Genomic DNA, 10,730 nt, shown 5'->3' on the forward strand with positions numbered 1-10,730 from the left:
AATTTCTTTCCATCCTTTCAGCATTTACTCCAGAATTTAATTCATGTGCACTCAAATTATTACTGTTGGAAATTGATCATTATTTTTACCTCTTCCAAGAACATTCTATGGTCTCCCAGTCAAATTATATACTTGTGCTCTGAAGTTTATTTCTATTGATCAAAGGTGAGGGCAGGGAGCCCTGTGGTCACTGTGGTATGTATATCTCAGAGCACATTAGGCTGAAAATAAAATTTTGCATATGGACACTGCAATCCTTTCAATGACAAAAATTAACTATTTCATTAAAAAAAGTACCACAAAAATGGAAAACCACATACATAAAATAAAAATTTACCTACCAAGTTAGTCATTGAAATATTATCATATTACAGTCTCAAATTACCAGGTTATACACATTGTATTATAGTACAAGCACACACATAACAACAGATTTTTTGGTACCAAATATAATATAAAATCCTGTAATGCAATAATTTGTACCTTTTTCCCACTTAATGCATCATGGAAAGTTACCCATATCAATACTTCCAGAACTCCCTCATCTATATGAATGACTATATAAGTTTTATTGAAGGAATACATCATAATTTATCTTATTATTTAATTTATTGATAGTTAAATTGTTCCGCTTACTTTCTAAACATCCATTGGTCACTTGAAAAATTAGGAAAAGTTATGAATAATTATGTTAACAGTGGTTATATTGAGGGAACGGGGTTGTACGTCATTTTCATTTTCTATAGGATACGTTCTAATATTGTTTGAATTATTAGCAATGAGCACAGATATTTATAATCACAAAAAAGATTTATAAAAATCAGTATCTGTTAAAACCTTATTCAAATACAATATATCGTTTACTTAAATACGTTTTAGTTTTCACTGTTTTTGAAAATAAGGCAGAGAATAAATCATTATGATTAATATAATTTTAAATTTAAATATTTTTGGAAATGAAATGTCTTATTACACATAGAAGAATAACAAATTTAATCTATAGGCTGGATTACATTGCCTTTCATTTTCTCAAGTGAAAAAGTAGTTTACATGTTAAATTTAGAGTAAACATCCTGTCTCATGTTGCAATACTAAGAGATCTGTTTCCTCGGTCCTGTCTCATTCTGACCCTCTGCTAGTCATCAGATCCATGCAACCTAAGCTAAGCTATGGAACCAGAGACACCAGCACTGTCCAGCCCCTGTCTTGATCGTCAACCTTTGCCAGTGGAGTCTCGTGAAATAAATACAGGTAAAATCACATACTGCTGTTATTGCTAAGTAATCCCTTTATTTGATAAGAAAATAATATTATAAATAACAAAGTCCATAGCCAGATACTTTTAGAGGAGGATTTGAAAATCTTTTGTCTTTGTAAATGAATTGAAAATTTTCCAGTTGAAGGGGATTTAAATTTCAGACAATCATCCTTTGATAAGTAAATATTTATAAAGGAATTAGATTTAATATCATTTGGAAAAATGTTACTTACTCGGTGTCTGTGAGTTCAGTTGCACTGAAGGAGAACATGCAATATGTTGCTAAGAGAATTTATCTACCTAGTGAGAATTAGATGATTTTTTTTCTCATGCTCCTTTTATTAAAATTAAATTTAACTATAGGAAGGGGCAAAGATAGGCATTTAAATTAATTATTTATATTTCTACTCTTGCTCCTGCAACCAGTGTTCTTCCTTATTCTACTGTCCAACATATTCTCACAATTACTATTCTACACTGCTACTATTATTACTACTACGATAATAATACTTATTGCATGTTTATTGTTTCAAGCACTCTGCTATTGACTTTGTGTACATTAACTTAATCTTCACAATACATCTATGAACAAATACTGCTGTTATCCTTGTTTTATAGATGAAGAAACTAAGAATTAAAAAAGAAAGGGAACTTTCCACATTTTACAAAGTAACTATATGATTGAGCCAATTTTAAAATGTTCTTATAAGCATGAAATGGGGCAATGATTTTTAATTGTATGTTTATATATCATATATATATGCATATATACGTATGTGTGTATATATAAAATAATACTTATTGCATGCATTCTTCTTATATATTTTCTAGAGCTTTGTGAGGGAAGTGTAACATACTCAGACGTCAAAGTTCACTGCTCTTCAAATCGTCAGAAGAGAAAAATAACTAAGAATTTGAAGACAAAAGGTAAAAAACATTTAAAACTAGATTTCCTTTTTTGCTTCAATATTTTAATGAACTAATCATGAAAACAAATATTCCTGGGCTAATCTCTGAATCAGAATTTATCTCTTATGCCAACACTTTTTAACTAGTCATAGAGACATAAAGTGCTGTATGAGAATGAATCATGAACCCCTAATGCCACAGTGCCTTAGAATGAGGTACCGTAGCCATAGAATGAAGAATGTTTCGTACATACTTTTCTGGTTTGATATTTTAGTTCTACAAAAAGTAAGTGTTCGTTTAATGCTTCAGTATTTCTAAAAACAAAATGGAGCTTGTGTGGTGTCTCATGATAAATGGACTTTTATCAAAACTGTCACAGAATATCTGTCTGGGCCAACAGCTAAGGCAGGAATTTTATTCTTAACCTAGCTCTGCTACAAAGATGGAAGAAATTGTTTTTTAAAAATTGGGGAGGGTGATGAATTAAATCCCTAGTAGGATTTCTGAAGGGCCCTTTTGTAGTCTTTGTAAGATTCCTTTACTAGAGCAACTTGTTAGTCCACAAACAACCTGATCCTACGTAAACATAGTCATGTCTTCGCCGGCTGTACCTAGTCTGCAAAACAATTTTTAGCGTTCTCCTCACAGGCTGGGGTACATTTTCCCACATTGTGATGCTCCCATGTGCTTAGATTTCAGTCTAGTATAAGTGGGTTGAATATTCCTGACCAAAATTCTTTCTAATCCCAACACCTGCATCTTGTTTCTGTTGATCACCATAGTAGCCCACTTCCCTTTCTTTGGACAGAGTCTCCGTGGTGCCTTGCTGCAGTGATATTTGCTTTCCTTTATTTAATTTTTCTGGTACTAGCTGCAATTATGACAGCTAAGGGTAAGTGATTTTCAGAGCTATTACATTAATTTGTTTTAAATTACTAGAATATAATTTTTAAAAGCCTTTAATATTGATTCTAAGGATTTCCTCAAGGTATTTTCTCATTTGCTATTTTAATTGTATGAATAATTTTATCAATTCAGTTTTTGAATTTTCAACAATAGCATAGGCCCAGGTGACTTTATCAAAGCTGTCACTGGATAGCTGGATGTTTTGATAAAAATGGAAAATAATAGCAGCATTCTATATTTTACCATATTGTTATTGATATTAGATTCACCAACTAGGAGATGTAATAAAACATGAAAATATATAGAGAACTTATTGGTGGGATAGTTAAAAATTAGCTGTAAAATTAACTGTCATCAAGTCAGGTAATTTGAAAGAGAATTTAATAGAGGAAAGAAAAGATTGTGGGCAGGTGTTCAACAAAAAATGAAACAAAATGACCAAATATTGGACTGAGCCTAGACATTGCTTAAATTCAGTACGTCTTAATATCATTCAAAAAATATGGCTTTTAAAAGAATAAATCCATAAAACACTTAGTACTATTAGCAAATCAGAAATGTGAAGAATTTCAAATATGGAAGGTAAGATAAATTAGATTTATAAAGCAGAGGAAACAATTGCTCAAAACACATTGAGTATAAATTTATTCAAAAGACATAATTAGAACTAAAGCAATTATAATCTCAAAAAGAATTATTTCAGAATATAGAAAATATATATTTTTTAATAATAAACATTAAAAACTTTGTTTAAATGTATAATTTGCTGTGAAGACACATATGATAGTAAAGAGACTCAAGACAAAGTAAAGAAATTGAATAAAACAACTATCTTCTACAGATAAATAAACTAATCAAAGATATGCATCCAAATACCTACTTGACAGATATTTTTTTTTGTGAGGAAGATCAGCCCCGTGCTAATATCTGTCAATCCTCCTCTGTTTTTGCTGAGAAAGACTGGCCCTGGGCTAACATCCGCGCCCATCTTCCTCCACTTTATATGGGACGCCGCCGCAGCATGGCTTGCCAAGCAGTGCGTCTGTGCGCGCCCAGGATCCGAACTGGTGAACGCCGGGCCGCTGCAGCGGCCGCGTGCACTTAACCGCTTGCGCCACCGGGCCGGCCTCTGATAAATTTTTAAGGGTAAACTTGAAAATATCTTAACATCAAAAACTTACTCCTGGATAAACTGTTTAGTAGCTAGCAAAAGATGAAAGATTCCCACGCAAATCAGTAAGATGAGCATAGCGTTATTCCAAATTATCTCTATACACAGAGAAATATTTTAGGACAATATCCCTTACCAACATAGAAGTAAAAATTCTACATAAAACAACCAACATAATACACCACTATACTAAACAAATACTACATGACGAATAAATCCTAGTTAAGATCAAGGATGGATTTGTACAGTTATCAAGAGATTTGTCACTATAGAGAAGAAAAAGAATTACAATTAGAAGAAAACAGGTTTAACTTGATTAAGGGTGTTTATAAGAACCTTTAGCAAATATAATCTTTCATAGTGAAAAATTAGAATCATTTTCAATAGAATCAGGAAGATAAAGATGATTGATATAATTACTATTATTCAACATTTCTTTGGATGTCCTTGCCAAAGAAAAACAATAAAGCAGGAAAACCTATGTAGATATAATATAAATATTAAAAATTAAATACTGAAATTATCTGCAGATGATGTGCTTTCTTATCCAGCCATTACAAGAAAATCTACTGAAAAAAAAAACCAATCAGAATAAAAAGAAGACTTCAATAATGAAGCTGGATACAAAGTCAACCTAGTTTTATTATAGACCAACAAGAGATAACATCCAATATATAGGCCCATATTTTAAACTTCTTACTTGATATTCCTTCTTAGATATCTTAAAAAACATCTAGCACACTACTTTTCCAAGGAGACTTTATCTTCCCAGCCCTGATCCATACCAACATCCAGAAAAAAAACACGTACTTTAATATTGCTGTCTTTCTTGGCACTTAATGTCTAGTGAAATGAACTTAGAAGTCATCTGTGTTATCTAACTGCCACTGATTATCTCAACTTAGTGAATTAGTGCACTTCTCTACATTTGCATTACTATCCATCTAATCCAAGACAATAATCTCTCTCTCTTTCGCCCACCCTCTCTCTCTCTCTCTCTCTCTCTCTCTCTCACTACTCTACAAGCCCCGAGTGATCTAACTACATCCACCCTTGTCCTCTTAGAGTCAATTTCAATTTCCAGAGTAGCCTCTCAAAATACAAATTTTATAAACTCACCACAGCTTTACTATTAGCTGCTTAGTCCCCTAAATTCAACATAAATTTTAAAATCCTTAACATAGTTTGTAAAGCCCTTCCTTAGTTGGTCATGGATCTCCACCCCTGCTGGTAGTACATACTTCCTCACTCTCTAGGCTCCAGCCACAGTTGTTGCCCTTTAGTTCACTGCATGACTCATGGTTAGAGTTACTGTGTAACATCATGAAAACAACGGTAATATTAGAATGAGAGTTGATATTGTTAATAATTATACTGGGACAACAAGCATAAATCAGGACTTCTCTAGGCAGACTGGTCTGCACTGTGATTTTATCCGTGATCTCTCTTGCTACAGGGCATAAGCATAGACTATTCCTTTTACCTGAAACATCCTTCCTTCTACTTTTTTCTGGGTAACTAAATACTAGAGTAATTAATTATCACAGAGTAATCAATGTTCTCTTATAATTGGACCAAATTTCTCTATTACAGTATCTTACGTACCACTCATTTGTAGCATCTTTCACAACCTCACTTGTATATTCTTTGTGTGGTGTATTCAATGTCTATCTCTCCCACTAGGTTGTTAGCTTCGTTAGAACAAAGCCCATGTCTGTATTTGCTCGACATTTAATCTTTGCTTCCGAATACTATGTTGACATATTATAGATACTTAGTGAATATTTTTGATTAAATAAATTCATATGCTTAATAATATATATGGCTTATATGAAAGAATTATAATACTTTATTAAAAGGCATAAAGAAAAGCATTAATGAATTGAGTGTACATTAAATGTACCTTGGTGAGGAGACAAAGATATATGTGATTCCAATGCAAATGTATTTTCATGATAAATAAGTTAATTATAAATTATACAGAGAAGTAAAAATTCCTGAGATTAACAAAATACCTATTGAAGTATATTAACTAGAGAGGTAGGGATCTAGCCATTCAAGGTATCAAAATAGTCTATAAAATTATAAGTAACTGAAGGGAGATCTTCTTAGATATTAAAGCCTCAGCATAAGTGAACCAGGGATGAATAAATTTATTATATAAATAGAGGGGAAAGAGTGTAAATAAAGAATGTTCTTGGGTAGAAAATTTAGTCAAGCATGGCTTGCTTATTCAGTGATCCCTTAAGATTTAGCTTGATTATTTGGCTTCTTATTTTAAACAAGATAGAGAAGTTGTAGGTCTGTGTTCAACTACATCAAATCAGTGACTAGCAGTATCCTTTCTGGGATAATATGTTTAAAATATGGAATAGTCAATTTAGGGAACAAATATGGAAGACTACAAGTTTGAGAGAATGGAAAGTTGATGATAATATGCTCTTTGTTTTCCATTGAATTATCATAAGAAATATGCCATTTTAATACTCTACGTGGTCTGGTTACGGAATGACCAGCATATTTATTACGTTCATTCCATGAGTCCAGCTGTGCATCTGGGACTCAAACTGGAGTAATACAGTCCAGAGAATTTAAAGTTGTGTTGATACGAGTCTGTACTTGACCAGATGGAAACCCTATGTCCAACAACAAGATACATGATTTTGTAACTGGGCTGGGATCAGATCTTGGTAAAGCAGGCAGGCAGAAATCTTTTCTCTACAGTTCATGTGCAGTCTCCAAATCCCTAGACCATTCACACTTAAATAAATTCAAGGTAGAAACATTCCATTCACTCTATCTTTTTTTTAAATTCAAGTTGTGCCATCTGGAGTGCCAGGTCCTTCAAAATAAAACAAAACACATCAATGTGAAGTGATGCAGGTTAAAGGTTTCATATTTGAAGATAGTTAAAAATAGAGCTGCTAAGAAAAAAATGGTCAAATTTTGTAAAATTTTAATTGTAATAAGTTTGAATTTAGCGTATAATGATTGAGAGTCTCTGAAGATGGTTGCAAGTGTAGAATTATCCAAGCTGTGCACTGGGGTTGTTAACTCTAGAAGCATTTTGAGGAAAATATTGTAAAGTTACAACTAGAGACAGAGAGTAGGTAAAATATTATACCAGCGCAACATAAAAATAATGAAAATCTGAATGGGGAAAAGGTTATGGTACTGTGAAGAAGGGAACAGATATATGAAGCATTGAAGCGATAGAATAAATAGTACTTTGTGACTGATTGGTTGTGTCCCATGTCGAAAGTGTTTGGTTCAAAGATAGCTTAGGTCATTATGTTCTGATTGTCCAGGTTTACACACTACTGAGAGTGGCATCAATCAGATGTGGAAACTTGCAATTATTAAAGCACCAGTTTTTAACTCAGAAATATACATTATAAGTAAAAGTTCATACTTTAATATCACTTACTTGCAAATGATAACTTACAATTCATGCTTCATGTAATAATAAAAAAAGAATGGATAAATTATACTCAAGAAATTTTAGATTTCTATTTTATTTGCTGTCTCAAATGTTTGAAAATCATAGTAGTATTAAAATAAATATTCTTTTGCAAATTTTATGAATTTCAGCTCGTTGTCTAGAAAAGATTTTAAAGGACTTCAATGAGTCAAATGAGATGGCACATTGCACAGTAATGTAGCAAACAAAGGTATGTATTGCATTGCAGTGGGAATCTTGGTATCACGTAAGCTATTTAAATTTAGGTGTATATATATACAATGAATAAATATGAGATCCAAGTTAAATAACTATGGCATATGTAGAAAAATTCTCATATATCACGGCTTCTCTTTAAGTTAAGGAGGATAATTGCAAATAATACTGTAAAAATTATATTACACTGAGTGACCGTGGGTGATGAACTTAGCTTCATGCATGTACTTTTTGTCTGTCAAGGTAACTGGCCATTCTCTGAAGAAAACAGATATTTTATTTCTGCTGAAAATAAAATCTTGGCAGCAAGAAAATTCTTCTGAAGCACTGATCTCCAGTCTTATCAAAGCAAATAACAAGGAAGAATTGGAAGTGTATGGCATGATATTCATCCCCATATTTTTATACAGAAGATAATTATAAACAGGGATCTTTAATATCTCTGTTCATTCAAGCATGCTGGTCTCAACATATTGGAACTGGAAATCTCTTAATCAAGCCCAAAAGATCAAAATATGGATTTAAAATGATTATGTGATTTTTAACTTTTAGATATATTTGCATATAGAAGTAAATACTAACATAAAACACTTTCAGACCTTGGTAAATAAATGGAGGACAAACATAGGACGTACAAACCAAAGGGAATCTGGTCACAATTGACACCCAAAAATTTCTAACATTCATTGATTGCTTCTAATATTCCTGGTACTACTTCAGTGATTATACATATTAAAGCATGCACTGCCCCAATAATCCTATAAGACAGTACTATCATTATTGTTGTCATATTAATAAAGAAACTGAGGCCCAGAAAGCATGAGAAATTTTTCCAAGGTTGTATGGCTCGTAGGAATTATAATCAAGTTTTAAACCAAGATAGTCTTACTCTAGAGATCATGAGCATAACAATTATGCTATGCTGACCCCAGAACAATAAATCATATCCCACCAAGTTGTAAGAATATTGCTTCTTTGGGAATAGTCAGGGCTGCTGATTCAAGCAGATTTACGTTTTTCTAACCTGGATGTATCTTTCAGAGAGAAATAATTGAGAAAAAGAACTTTCAAGAATCAAATACCGTAATAGCTTTTCATAAGGAATGACTATTGTTGTGCTTATTATTCTTTGGAATATGAAAAAAAGAACTTAAAAGAAGTGTTGTTTTTCCCCTTAGTAGACTCTAGCAAGCCTAAAGAATATACCTCCTATTTTTTAATTCTCATCCACTGTGTCGCTGTTGCTTCTATATTGTTTCTTCTTTTACATTGCATTCAAGTTCTGTTACTGCCTTTAATAAAGACTTGAGTCCATATCAGTGACGGCAAATTTATGGCATATATGCTGACAATTTCCACATGATGCTCCTGGAAGTTACTCCTCCTAATTACAACATTCTTCCCTGCTGAGACTGGACTCCACTTGAATAATTTTCAGCAGAGCACCCCTGAAGGTTTTCCCCAGCTGCATTGCTCTCATCTTCTATACATGCTATGCTTCAAACTGAACTTGTATGTACAGATCATCAGTGAACTCCTTCAGGAAGAGCAAGTAAAAAATACATATGAAGAGTAATGACTTGCTAAGGCAATGTCTCCTAATGATCTATTACCTCAAAATTTGCTTTAGTAAGTCACAGTTTACCCACAACTTCAAGCAGAAGAGATCATGAGTGTGAATGTTCCAAAGCTGATAGAAGACATCAAACTACTATTGACAAAGGCTTATGAACCTTAGTAGGGTGAACAAATTGAACACAAAGTTATGTATATCATGCATAATTGCTGAAAACCAAAGACAAAAAACAAATCTGAAAGACAGGCAGAGAAAAACAGAATTTACCTTCAAAGGAACAATTGACAGCTAACCTATAAAAAGAAAACATGAAAGCCATATGATTACTGAAAGACAATTGCCATACTAAAATTCTATTCCCAGAGACAAGATGCTAATTATATGAGAATCATGTGAGTATATAATCATATTTCATAGGTGGAATAAAGATAACTTAAGATAGGCAGAAGAAAAGAATTAATTGCCTTGGACAGTGCTAAGAACACTATAATGTTCTTTAGGTGTAAGGATATGATCCCAAATGGAACCTCTGGATAAAGCGCAATTCAGGATAAAGATTCAGGATGAAGGGCAACGAAATAGGTAAATATGGGGGTAAATCTAAAGAATAGTGATTATATAAAACCACAATATTAATGTCTATGGTTTTAAATTGAATAAAGGTAAAGTGCACTATAAGTGTTGCAATTAAATCAAAAAGGGGGCAAATGGAGTTATTACAACGACTAGGAAGAGGTAAAGCAACCATTTATATTGGACATTAAGTCAATGATGCATGTTGGGATTTTAAGGATAATCACTAAAATCACACCAAAAAATTACATAACTATGAGATAATGGAGGAATATATTTCAATTAATGATACAATATAATTTAATGAAGTAATTCTTAATAGAACAATACACAATGAGGTCAATGAAGCAGAAGAATTCATATCGTCATATCTTAGACGAAGATACTGAGGGCTGCAGGAGTTCAAGGAAGAACTTCAGCTTTATCTCCTGGGTCCTTCCTGGGTATTTGGAGGCCCATAAAGTACTGAGGACGGATATTGGAGTTACAACCAATTATTCCAATCACAAAAGTGGAAGCATCTCCAAACGCTTCCAGTCCGTTTTCTTGTGTTCCCATTTTCCTACCAACTACTTTCACCTGCAGACTAATTTCATTTACCTCTGTCCATTGGTCCTTTTCCCAAAAACTATTTATGTTCCCTTGGCTTCTTAATAGTTCT

At 32.8% G+C, this 10,730-nt stretch overlaps 1 long non-coding RNA gene across 1 annotated transcript; it reads left to right on the forward strand.

The window, feature by feature from the left end:
* The first annotated feature begins 1,142 nt into the window (after nucleotides 1–1,142).
* LOC147914817 (uncharacterized) lies at nucleotides 1,143–8,852 on the forward strand. Its single transcript, XR_015554902.1, has 4 exons — nucleotides 1,143–1,251; nucleotides 2,090–2,185; nucleotides 7,836–7,915; nucleotides 8,164–8,852. It is a non-coding gene; the product is annotated as an uncharacterized LOC147914817 (long non-coding RNA).
* The last annotated feature ends 1,878 nt before the right edge of the window (nucleotides 8,853–10,730 follow it).

This window comes from Ceratotherium simum, chromosome 17 (genome assembly GCF_057802395.1).
Source record: "Ceratotherium simum simum isolate JZ-2026a chromosome 17, ASM5780239v1, whole genome shotgun sequence".
NCBI lineage: Eukaryota > Metazoa > Chordata > Mammalia > Perissodactyla > Rhinocerotidae > Ceratotherium > Ceratotherium simum.